Below are 11,118 nucleotides of genomic sequence, written 5' to 3' on the forward strand. Positions count from 1 at the left end.
GGTAGAACCCCTTCATCGATCTAGTTCATAGGATTACAGTGATGTATAAAATGGGGTTTTGACTAAGGAGACGAACTTAAAAGTTGCTCTATGATTAACATAAGGTTGTGTCGTAAACTCCGTTGCACAACAAGTCATATAAAACAAGCAAACTATAACAAGCATCATATAACAAACATATAACAAACATATAACAAACATATAACAAACATGAAACAAGCATCATATGAAACAAGCAAACTATATTTTGAAGTGTAGAAAGTAAAATGGTTTCTACCACATTATAATAAAGATAGTTTGCTCCAATCCTTAAAGCGTGTTTGAAAGGCTGCTTCCATTCATCTCACAATTTTCGCATCATCTCTTTGTTATGTAAAGCTTCCCACACCAAATCATGCTTGGAAGCTCTGAGTTAACTCAGCTCTTCATTGTTGTTCTGATGACGACGTCACAAGAGTGTGGGTGAGCAGTAAACCCCCAAGTGGTTGTTTGCTTTTGTTATTTTAAGAAGATTATCGCTCGCCTTACTCTGGCTTGACGTTTGAGATTTAATTCGAGGCGCTAATGGCTGGTCACGCTTTCTTGTGCATACCCGTCCCTCTCCGTGGCCCAAGTTGGTGTTTTCTTTTTGCAAAGTTATAACCTTTCTTAACGCTCCTTTGCCGTTAAATTACCTTGAGACATCCGTTTTTATACAAAAAGCTTCCAACTTTATTAATCTGTTTTGATCGGCTTAAAGCGGTATCGGGGCGTCGCGCAGGCCCATGGGTAGCTCAGATGCTCATGTCATAAGTCGAGACAGCTAGAATGAGATAGCGCGTAGGGTCGAGAAGTGGTCTAAGAACTTTCGTTGCGAAACTGACTTTAATTTTGTTGTGCACTGTGTGCGTCGATTCCAAGAGACTCGTAGTTATCGTGGGTCGTGGTCACGCTTCTAATACGAAATTGTGCTTGTTGGTAATTAGTAAAACATGAATGAAAATGGGTTAGAATAACTTTCATTCTTTCACCAATTTGTATTGTCCACGTTGAAATAAATACCATTCTACATCATCATCGACAAGGAAAGCAATTACATAAATGGCGGTACAGATCGCGATTTGGACGGTCTGTCACCACTGCAAGCAGCTGGACGAATTACTTATTTGTCCCATTATAAGGAAACAATAGCACGCTGGCAACATGCAAGGACGGATAATCCGTTCAAGGATAAGCTAAGAATTAATCATTGTTTTACAAAACACAATTTAGAAGGATTTTGCGGCGGCGACGTCACAAAGGAGATTATTGCGTTGACAGCGGTTTGAATAATGGAATGACGAATGTAATCGCCGCTGGAGTCTCATTATTCTTATTGGATGGTGTCACGTGGAAAACGAATTTTCATACAAGTCCTCAGTTATTTTAAATTTTTACGCTAATCAAAGTTTTAAATCTTCACAACAGCTTTATAAATATTTCTTATACGCACAAAAAGTTGGCATGAGTGGTTGCAGCGCGATACATGACAATGAGTACAGGCCTTGCGCTTTCGGGGTCGATGTTCCACTTTAAACATCAATTTTTTTGTTATTTAATATATAATCTTGTTTGCTTTTGTATGAAGAAACTAACTTAGGCTAAATGGGACCTTTTGCAGAGACAGTGCATTGCAAGCGTGCAACGAGACTTTGTGCACCAGCAATGAACCTCACAAATGATTTGACCTTGCGCTGGGGAAGATTAAGTTGAAAGCGATTTTCTTCTCGTGCTCAACAACATGGAACAAGAAATCATAACGTTTGCTTGCTTTGATTTTAAAATCAACATGTCGCTGCAAGGTTGATTATTGTAAAAACTATCAAAAAAATTCTACTGCTTGTACAGTAATTTAATCTGTAAGGATTTCATCAGTTTTGTATAGAAGGGGTAAAAATCAAAACTAAGTGACTTTAAAAAATGGCGACAATTTTAGCAGTTTAGTTTTGAGTTATGCTTGAACTGTTCGTCTCATTCCTCAAACGGCCACATTTACAAGTCCTGTATTTTCTTGTAACGAGCAGTTTTTTTCCTAATAGACTAGCAATTTCAAAATATTTAATTTCAAACAATTTTGATACCAGTGAGTCATGCGTCTTCAACTCTACTTTAGGCCTATACCCTTTCACTATTTCTACTGAAAATTTTCACATTTGCAGAAAACTAAAAATCTTTTCCCACTCTTGGCACAATTTAATCCTTTACGTACTTAGGTGAATATTTCTTCTGTAATTTTCATCCGACATAAAACACAATGGTTATATTTGCCTACCAAGTACAAGCTTTTCATAAACGCGGTTTTATTTGCTGCTTTGCAAAGTTAATTTCAAACCACAATGTCTTGAACAGTTACAACTAATTATCGCGCTTGCAATCGTTGAAATGGTCATTTGTAATTGTAAAATAATGAATACTGATGAGGAGCGAGGTGGTACGATTACGCATACCAACGATTTGTGAAAACATTCAGTGTACAGTGGAGGAAAACAAAATGGCTCTTTTGATATTTGTAATCAAACGCTAGCTGCAATGATAGGAATGATAAATAAGCTGCAACAACGTACAACTCACGAAGAGGAAGACAAGCATGGTACCCCACTCAAGTGTGATAAACAACCAGTGATGTTGATTGTATCTGCGAGATCTCGATTAGTAATTATTTATGTCAGTTTGCAGTCGCCTATGACGAGAATGACCAGTAAACGAGCATAAAGTTGCGGAATGGACTGGTTCTTGAAACACGAACTTGCTGGTTCTTGAAACTTTTAAAATACGAATTAGAAATGTGATTTATAAAACTACCGCTGGCAATTAATTCAACGTCTGTAAATTCGACCGATGCAAAACTAGAGGTCATTTCCAAAATGTAACCTACTTTGTAAAGTGGAAGTTAGTAAGCTATTTTTTATTGTGATGATGGTTGGGTGGTAGGAGGCGAAAGTTAGTGATCTGACAGAAAACTTTTCATTACCAAGCTGGGCCAACATTTGAACATTTGATGGCCACAGAGCGTCGGAAAATGGTAACTAGATTGTCAACGGCTTAGGGTGTAGCAAGGAATAGCCTACCCTACATAATAATGAAAGCAACTTCATCAGAATAAATTTGATATAGGATTTTGACTAGTTTTTAGCAAATGATTTTTATGAATCATTCCTTCAATATCTTGTTAATTTAATGCAATATAACAAAATGGATTCATTTACTTCGTTTTTATCTGTGCAGCCTAGTAATCATATTAAAATAAGATAATAGGCTTGCTTTTTAAACAAGATTTCGCCATATAAATGTGAAAATAAATTTCTTCCACTAAGCACCTATCGTCTTACGCTTAGCCCATCATTAGCTAAATACATTTTTGCAAAGCAGACAATCAAATACTTTCTTCTACTCAAATTATTTTTCGTTTTAATTAACATACACAGATCGGAGTGTTGGATGTAGGCTACTAGAATATCTTTAAATAAATTCCCGAATTTTGAATCGAAGCGAACTTTAAATCGAAGCAGAACCAACAAACCTCAGATACGTTCGATTATACTTTTGGATTATCTTCTTTATTCGCGGAAAGTTTCACATGTGACTGTTATGACGACATAATGATCGCCAGTTACTTGCTTTTCCAATCCTTTCGCTAGTGTTGGAGCTGCAGCCACAAAATAATTTTTGATGCTGCTTCAGTATTTATACTAAACTTTCAAGTCTTTCTTCTTATTTGTATAAACTTGATGACTTTTTGAGGCCAAGTGCACATTAAATATGAAACTGTCAGCAGTGCCACAATCAATGTGCCTAGTCCCACGGTAAGCTACATTTTTGTTCTAAAATGGGTGAACTATTTTATTGTGTAATTCCGTTGTAGTGTTTCATCGAATACTGACCCACAGTAACCTTTACTTCCGCAATATTTTATTGTGAAATCTGCTTCTAGAACATTTTGTGTATATGTGACTCTGGAAACTTCTTCGACTTGTTGACCCGAAGAATGAATTCTTATGAGTGATATTACCCTATAGTCTCTGGAAGCTTCTGGTCCAAGTAACCTGTTACAAATAGCCGTGTGATTTGATTACAGTTATTATTAGAGTTGTGTATTATGAAGATTAGAAGTTGTAATAAAAAGTGTATTAAAGACGATTGTAGAGTTCCAGCCGATATTGAATAGATTGTAAAAATGGAAGTGACTGTCAATTGTAAAGTATAGCTGTTGTAAGTAGTAGTGTAGGCCATGGCCACCTAAAGATACGGCCTGATTTGTCACATTTTGCAGAAATTTCCAGGTTTTTCTAACTTTGGGCGAACGTTTAAATAAATTTTTCTAAAAATTAGATTTTTACGCTTTCTTTATTCTTTTCCCCAGATGATACAATAGGTTTTAACATCCTCACATGTTGAAAAACAAAGAAAATTTGATTTTGTAAATTTTAGTCAGACTGTTAATTTTCAATAACAGTCTGATTTTGCGTTTTTCAACTTACTTTTTTTCATTTGCTACTGCTTCCCCAAGGCAACAAAAAAGTTTTATGTCATTGGGAAACCGTACAAAGTAAAAACATCTCAGAAAATGTCAGTCAAGCACTAGCAGTAGCTGTAATCAAAATTTGCAAAATGTGACAAATCAGGCCACATCTCCAGGTGGCCATGTGTAGGCCTATATTTATTTTGACATAGACGAAGACGCTTGCTGTCCAAAATTTGAGTTCTTTATGTGCTGGAAGTGGTGAACCATTCGTCAGTTCAAGAATTTTCATCTATCATCTCACAAGCAAAACCATTCGACCATTTATCTGACAGTTTAACGTTTAATATCCCAATAAACTACGTCATCGATTTTTTCAAAGTCTGTTACGAGTATAAACTAAAAAGAATTGTGACAAGCAAAATGAAACAAATATTTGTTTCTAGGGTTGCACCAAACCAATCATATCCTTGATGGCCCCACGCTTAGAAATTGTTCAGGAGTGAAATGTATTTAAAAATTGCAAAGCATCCATTGTTTTTCAATGTGTGGCTTTGGTACATTATTATTCCAGTTGAGGCATATGCAAGATTTTTCAGTTTAAGTTTTCCTCGTCAGAGATCGCTTACAAATTAGTTGACTATCTGCTCTGTTTGTAATTTTCTAAAAATAATATTTTAGTATCTCTTGCTGCCTGGTGATCTTGTATCAGTAAAGGGGGCAGTAAAAGATGAGAAAATAATTTATAAAAAAGTCTATTGGCAACAATCGACGAAATCTACAAAGCTTTGCAAATGTCACATGTAAAGCCACACCGATAAAGAAAAACAGCAGTGGACCTGCTTCTCTCGCTAAAATTGCCTACTATTGCATTTCTTGGATTGTATGCCGAGGTTACTAGAAATGTTATGCGGAAGCTACAGCGTAAAAAAGGTGGCAATGACAAGACAAGGTTATAATATATGCCCTTGCTCAAAAATATTCTTAAAATCTGGAATGCTGTTAAAACTCTTAAAATTTCTTTGCTGGGACGCCTTAGTAAAAACAAAATTTTCTTACATTTATGAAAATTGACTTTAAAAAGTGATACGGCTGTTGCGATTGCACAGATAAAGGCGTCACTTTCACTATTCCCAGTTGTTTCTGATAGCATGTGATCATCATTACGTCGATGTGACGACCTGCAACAAAGAAAGATGCCACTAAACCAATCTTTATTTACAACGTAACCGTAACATCATCAGATGATACGTCAGAAGAAGGAAAGTAGTTTTAATAGATCTATTTAATTTAGACTGAATGTATCCAGAGATTTAGGTTCATCTGCTGCATAAGTTTGACAAATACTTTGCTAGAGTAGTTTGTTGTGTTCGTTTGTCACTGTTTATATTCATTGGAAAGTTTCTTTGCTTTGATCCACTAACGATTTTAGGAAACTTTCTCAATTGACGATAGCAGACTGGTCAGATTTTGTTAGACTCAAATATTTCCCATGAACCAAATCTGTTTATTTGTTTACAAAGACAATACAAATGTAAACACGATAACGTCATAGAAGGAGTGGTATCCTACATCTTACGCACTGACAACCTATTATTAAGAAACAAAGCAAACTCTAAAAATCAAAGTGGCAATTTGCAGCAACGAATTATTAGGAGGTGTTACTTCAGTCGGTATCTTTGATAATCCCAAATTTGCTCTTCCTCTTCACGATGGCTAAAAAGAATCAGCTCCATGCAAAATGGCGGGTAATCGTCTTATTGTTTTAAAGTTTCCAGGTTGTGGCGATGGCCGCGGCTGATTTCGAATCATGCGAAACTTAAAAATTTATATACTGTACTGCAGTTTCAGCAATGGCAGAGCAGAAAATTAGAGAGTTAAGAGGAATCGTGATGAATGTTTTCATTGGTTTTGAGTCATTTCAACAACTCAGGCCCCTCACAGGCCATCCAACTATCGCTGTGGTTTCATTTTAAATCCTTTAAAACTTTTAGATTTGAAATATAAATTGGTTGGAACTTGGAACATTGAATAAACATTTGTAAACGTGTAACTTATGAATTACACGTAGAGTTTTGTTTTTGATCAACCTTCCTCATTGGTTAGCATTGCGGCTTTTTGAAATTATAAAGTTCTATAAATAAAATGTACGACCGAAATAAAATTAATTATATGGTTGCCATTAAGGTCGAGAGTAACGAGCCAAGATGGGTGGCGCCTTCGATACGCCGAGTCATAGAGGATGGTGTCATCTTGCTACAGTACAGTTGCCACACGGCAACATACTCGCTAGTTCGTGGCGATGTTTCTGTATGTTGATATTTGATGTCATGGAATGATCTGCCACAATTTATTTAAAAAAAATCTGTAAATGTTAATACTCTGCGGCCTGTTCTGTTATACCGCGAGCGGCTTAAGCAGCGATCACAGCATGTCCTTGTTGATGATGAAGAAGGATTATCCCATCAGTTGAAAGAAACCGCGACTCTTCCGCGAACCCACTGTTTGCTCTAGTTGGCATTCTTTGGCTTCCATATTAGTTCCTTGCAAATATTTACTTGTTTTGCAATCGTAGTTCTAACCTAGTATTGTTAATAACCGCTGTTTAAAAGTGGGCCGCTTGAGTAACAGTCACATCCTTGCGAGACTTAATTATGATATTTGTCGACGAAAAACAATAGATTATGACATGCGTTGTGTGTTACTTCAGTGTCCACACTAGTAACCACCAATCATCCAAAAAGAGAGACCCTTTGCATGTTAGATGCTTGATAAGTAAAAATGCTGCGATATTTTGAGGAAAGGTGATTGGAAACACTTCTGCTTCTTAATACTTTCTCGGAACCTGCAAAAAAACTGCCGAGTGAACAACTCTTCGAACATCCAGAAAATGTAAACACACTTGATGTTTAGGAGAAGTACACGATTGAAGGATGGCTTCTGATAGCTCTAGTTGGACAAAGACACCCATTGACATTGACTGACTTTGTTGTTGCGAATAGAACGTACAATGTGCTCTTCGTTGCCATAGAAACCTCAGGACAACTTTCTGATAAAGCTCGCTTATGTTGATGTGCAACGTAGTGTTGTTAGAATACAAACCTATTCATCGAAAATGTTATATACAGCAGCCGATTATGTTGAATAAGATAAATAATCTTAGTTTGATGTCAAAGTAATGTTGCTGTCATCACTTTATGTTTCTATCACACTTGGTCAATTATGTTTTTTTTTAATTTTCCAAATGAAATTGTAGTTAAAATTAAAAAAAATTTAGGATGTTGTTTAGGATGTTGTATCACAATCAAGTCGAGTTTAAATACTTTTTTCCTTCATCGTTATAATACTTTGCCACAGCAAAGATTAAAATATACGCACGAGGCAACTTTAGCACAAACTTAATGTTCTCATTGTAGATATTAAAATTATTCAAAGTCTCGAAGAAAAAGTTCAAGAAAAAAGTAAAATAAAACATTTTATACAGTAGGTGCACCTCGGTATTTTGTATAGATATGGATGCATAATTATGTCTGTTGTGGAAGTTTGGATCTTTAACGAATCAATCATCTGCTTGCATGTAACACCAGATGATGAAATGAAATACCGTCGATCAGTGGCGTAGCCAAGGGGGGGAGGGGGGTTTGGGGGTTATAACCCCCCCTTTGGCACGCGTGTGACGTCACGATATTGAGAATGATGCTTTCAGTCTAAAAAAAAATGCCTAATTTTATACAAAACTGCATTAAAAGAGCGAGTTTACCAATACCAAACATTCAAACATCTCAGCCAGGAATTAGCAACAAGAAAACATAGAGACTTAGCTTTATTTTCGAAAAATGCCGAAAAAACATGATCTTATCCTTTTGCTATGCCATCGGACACCACCATTTTACAGAAATATTCATATCCACATTTTTGTTGAAAATGCTCTCAGAATGCACCAAATTCAAAGCAATTTTTCAAAATTTTCTGGGGGAGGCCCCCCAGACCCCCCGCCGCTGGGTCGTCAAACCCTCTCCCTTTCTAAATTCCTGACTACGCTACTGCCGTCGGTGTACAATGTACATATAGTAGTGGATGTGTTTTCAAACAAATATAAATTGCTTTTTTTCTTCAGATGATAGTTGTGTATTTTATCTTAATGAGGGCACAGCGTTGCACACAAAGCGTCCCACTTTGTTTTGTTTTTCAACTTAATTACATTGTTGCCAATCATTTGTACAGACGTGTGTCGAACTATTTAGCTTTTGTTGGGGATGTATTCAACTATTCATGTGAGGAAGATCGAAATGAAAATCAATCTAGGAAATTTCTCGCATGGTGAAAAATGACCTGTGGCAAATCAAATACCCCGCACCATTCATGCCACTTCTGGCGGTACATTTTTTACCGATTGATATTTCTTGAATGTAGGTTTGCTTCACTGCAGGTTGGGTTGAAACTGCTTGTCCTGTTTTACGACTTGTTTTTGCCGCGATATTGTTGATGTACTTACGTGGAAGATTTTTACTGAATAAACTCTCACTGAAAGATTGTTCTACATTTTCTTCTTCATAGCCAAGCTGCACTGCTGATCTAACTTTGAAGTTACTGGGAATGTAAAACCTCATTTCAATCACAACTGTAGTTACGTTGTTTGTAGTTAGGCTGAACACCTTTTAAGTTTGTAGTTACGTTGTAGGCTAATTGTAATTTTTTTTTCCACTTTGCGTTCACACTTCAAATGGAAATCCCTTTAAACCGACGTTTTTGATTCTAACGACATTCTAGTAGTTTATAAATGAAAGCCAAAGTTGTCTTGGTCACAAAATAAAGTATTTGCATTCTCAGATTTAATTGTTTAACAGTCTGAGACTGTTATCAACAAACATATTATTGCTTTGAAAACCAACTTTCTAAGGTTAGACAAAACAGCATTGGTCATCATTCACAAAAGTGGTGATATTAGATTTTTGAGGGCGCAGTCGTTTTTATCTTGTGATGTTTAAGCAAGTCTGTCACCTGTACATTGTACAATCCTCCAGCTATCTAAAACAACAAATCTAATAATTTGTTTTCTTAAAGTATTAATTGTGGACGTTAACAGTTTTTAGATAGTTATCAACTGAGTGATTTGTGCACCTTTTAATTGAGATATTGTTAATAAAAAATAAAGACAAATTTCTTCAATCGGCTTGTTCTTAGTTGTAAAACAGGAGTCAGAAAATAGGGGTAAGTTACTCCGGACGAGGTAAAATCAAAATTTTTGTGAATGATTTTTATGGTTTGTTATCTTATAAGTTTTCTCGGGATATTCCAATTTTGTTCCCAAACGGTGTCTGGAATTCTTTGGGTGTGTTAGGGTAGTTAAAGCACACAAGATTGTCTGTGCAACTAGAAGCCATAAAACTTCTTTTAGTTTTTTAACAACTCAATGCGTCTCCACAAACAAGGCTTTTTGTTATAGCATGCTTAAAATCTAAGCATTGCTTCGCAATCCTGATATTTAAGTTACTTAAACAAGAAACTCAGTTTTTAGAAAATTTGTGGCCAAAGTTAAGCAGCAGGCCTACCATTGTTCGCATTCTTCCACGGGATCGATATGTTTCTGTGAAAACAAGACTTTATTATTTTCTGTTTCTATGATTTTTCAACATCATATCTTTCCAAAGCAAAAATACATTTGTGAGTTTACCTAAAAATGATGACAAAATACAGTTACTGGTGCAGCTGTAAAATTTTTCCCATTTTCAAAGACATCTAAATAGATGCATTAAATCATGGAAGCAATAGTAAACTTTTCGCATAACTTTGGATAACGCATCTTAAGCAATCTCGGTGATGGTGATATCTTCTTTTTGTGAATAGGTGGCAATTTTAAAATCTAAAAATTTGTTGACAACCGCCATGCCTACAACTTTCATTTATTAAACGCAAGATATTAAAGCAGCCCTAATACAAAAGCTTTCTTCGACAACAATTGATTGTAAGAACTCAGCATGTGACAGCAATAACAGTACAAAACCCGTGTAATAATGCAAGCAATTTGTACGGAAATTAATAATGGAGTTTTCAATAAAAAACATTTTGCAAATCCTATCATATTGTAGGTCATGCGAATGTAATGGGCTCCCATCTTTGTGCAAGCGTGCAGAGAAGATAAGCAGCTTACTGAGGTATTAGAGGGTATTACATCTTGCATTGCTTCACTAGATGGCCGCCTGCTGTTTGAAACAAACATGTCCGGAGCGGACGACATAAGCTTCCTGCGACCGACGCGCTGGATGCTCTAAACCCCGTGATTGCATGTCCCCTAGAACAAATCGTTTTCGCCTGACCGTGAATGAAATAAACGCAGAAAGGACTTGACGTGTTAGACCAGGCGTCTGTTTTTCCTCAAATGTGTATCCTTCTATGTGATGTAAGGTCAATCGACAATTTTCGTGTATTCTTCTTTTACATACTTGTTTTGAATGATTTTATAAGTTAGAAGCAGTTATTTTTGCCCGTCATCATCTTCTGCAGCTCAAAAAACTGCTTTTGCACATATTATTCTGTAGTCAGTTTTGTGCTGAATGACAGTGCCAAGCTGCTTCAGTTTCCCCTGTTACCAGTGCCAGTATACGGAAAAGTTAAGATACAATTATTCAGTGCAAATCAGC

The sequence above is a fragment of the Aplidium turbinatum genome, chromosome 6 (genome assembly GCF_918807975.1).
Source record: "Aplidium turbinatum chromosome 6, kaAplTurb1.1, whole genome shotgun sequence".
In the NCBI taxonomy this organism is placed as follows: domain Eukaryota; kingdom Metazoa; phylum Chordata; class Ascidiacea; order Aplousobranchia; family Polyclinidae; genus Aplidium; species Aplidium turbinatum.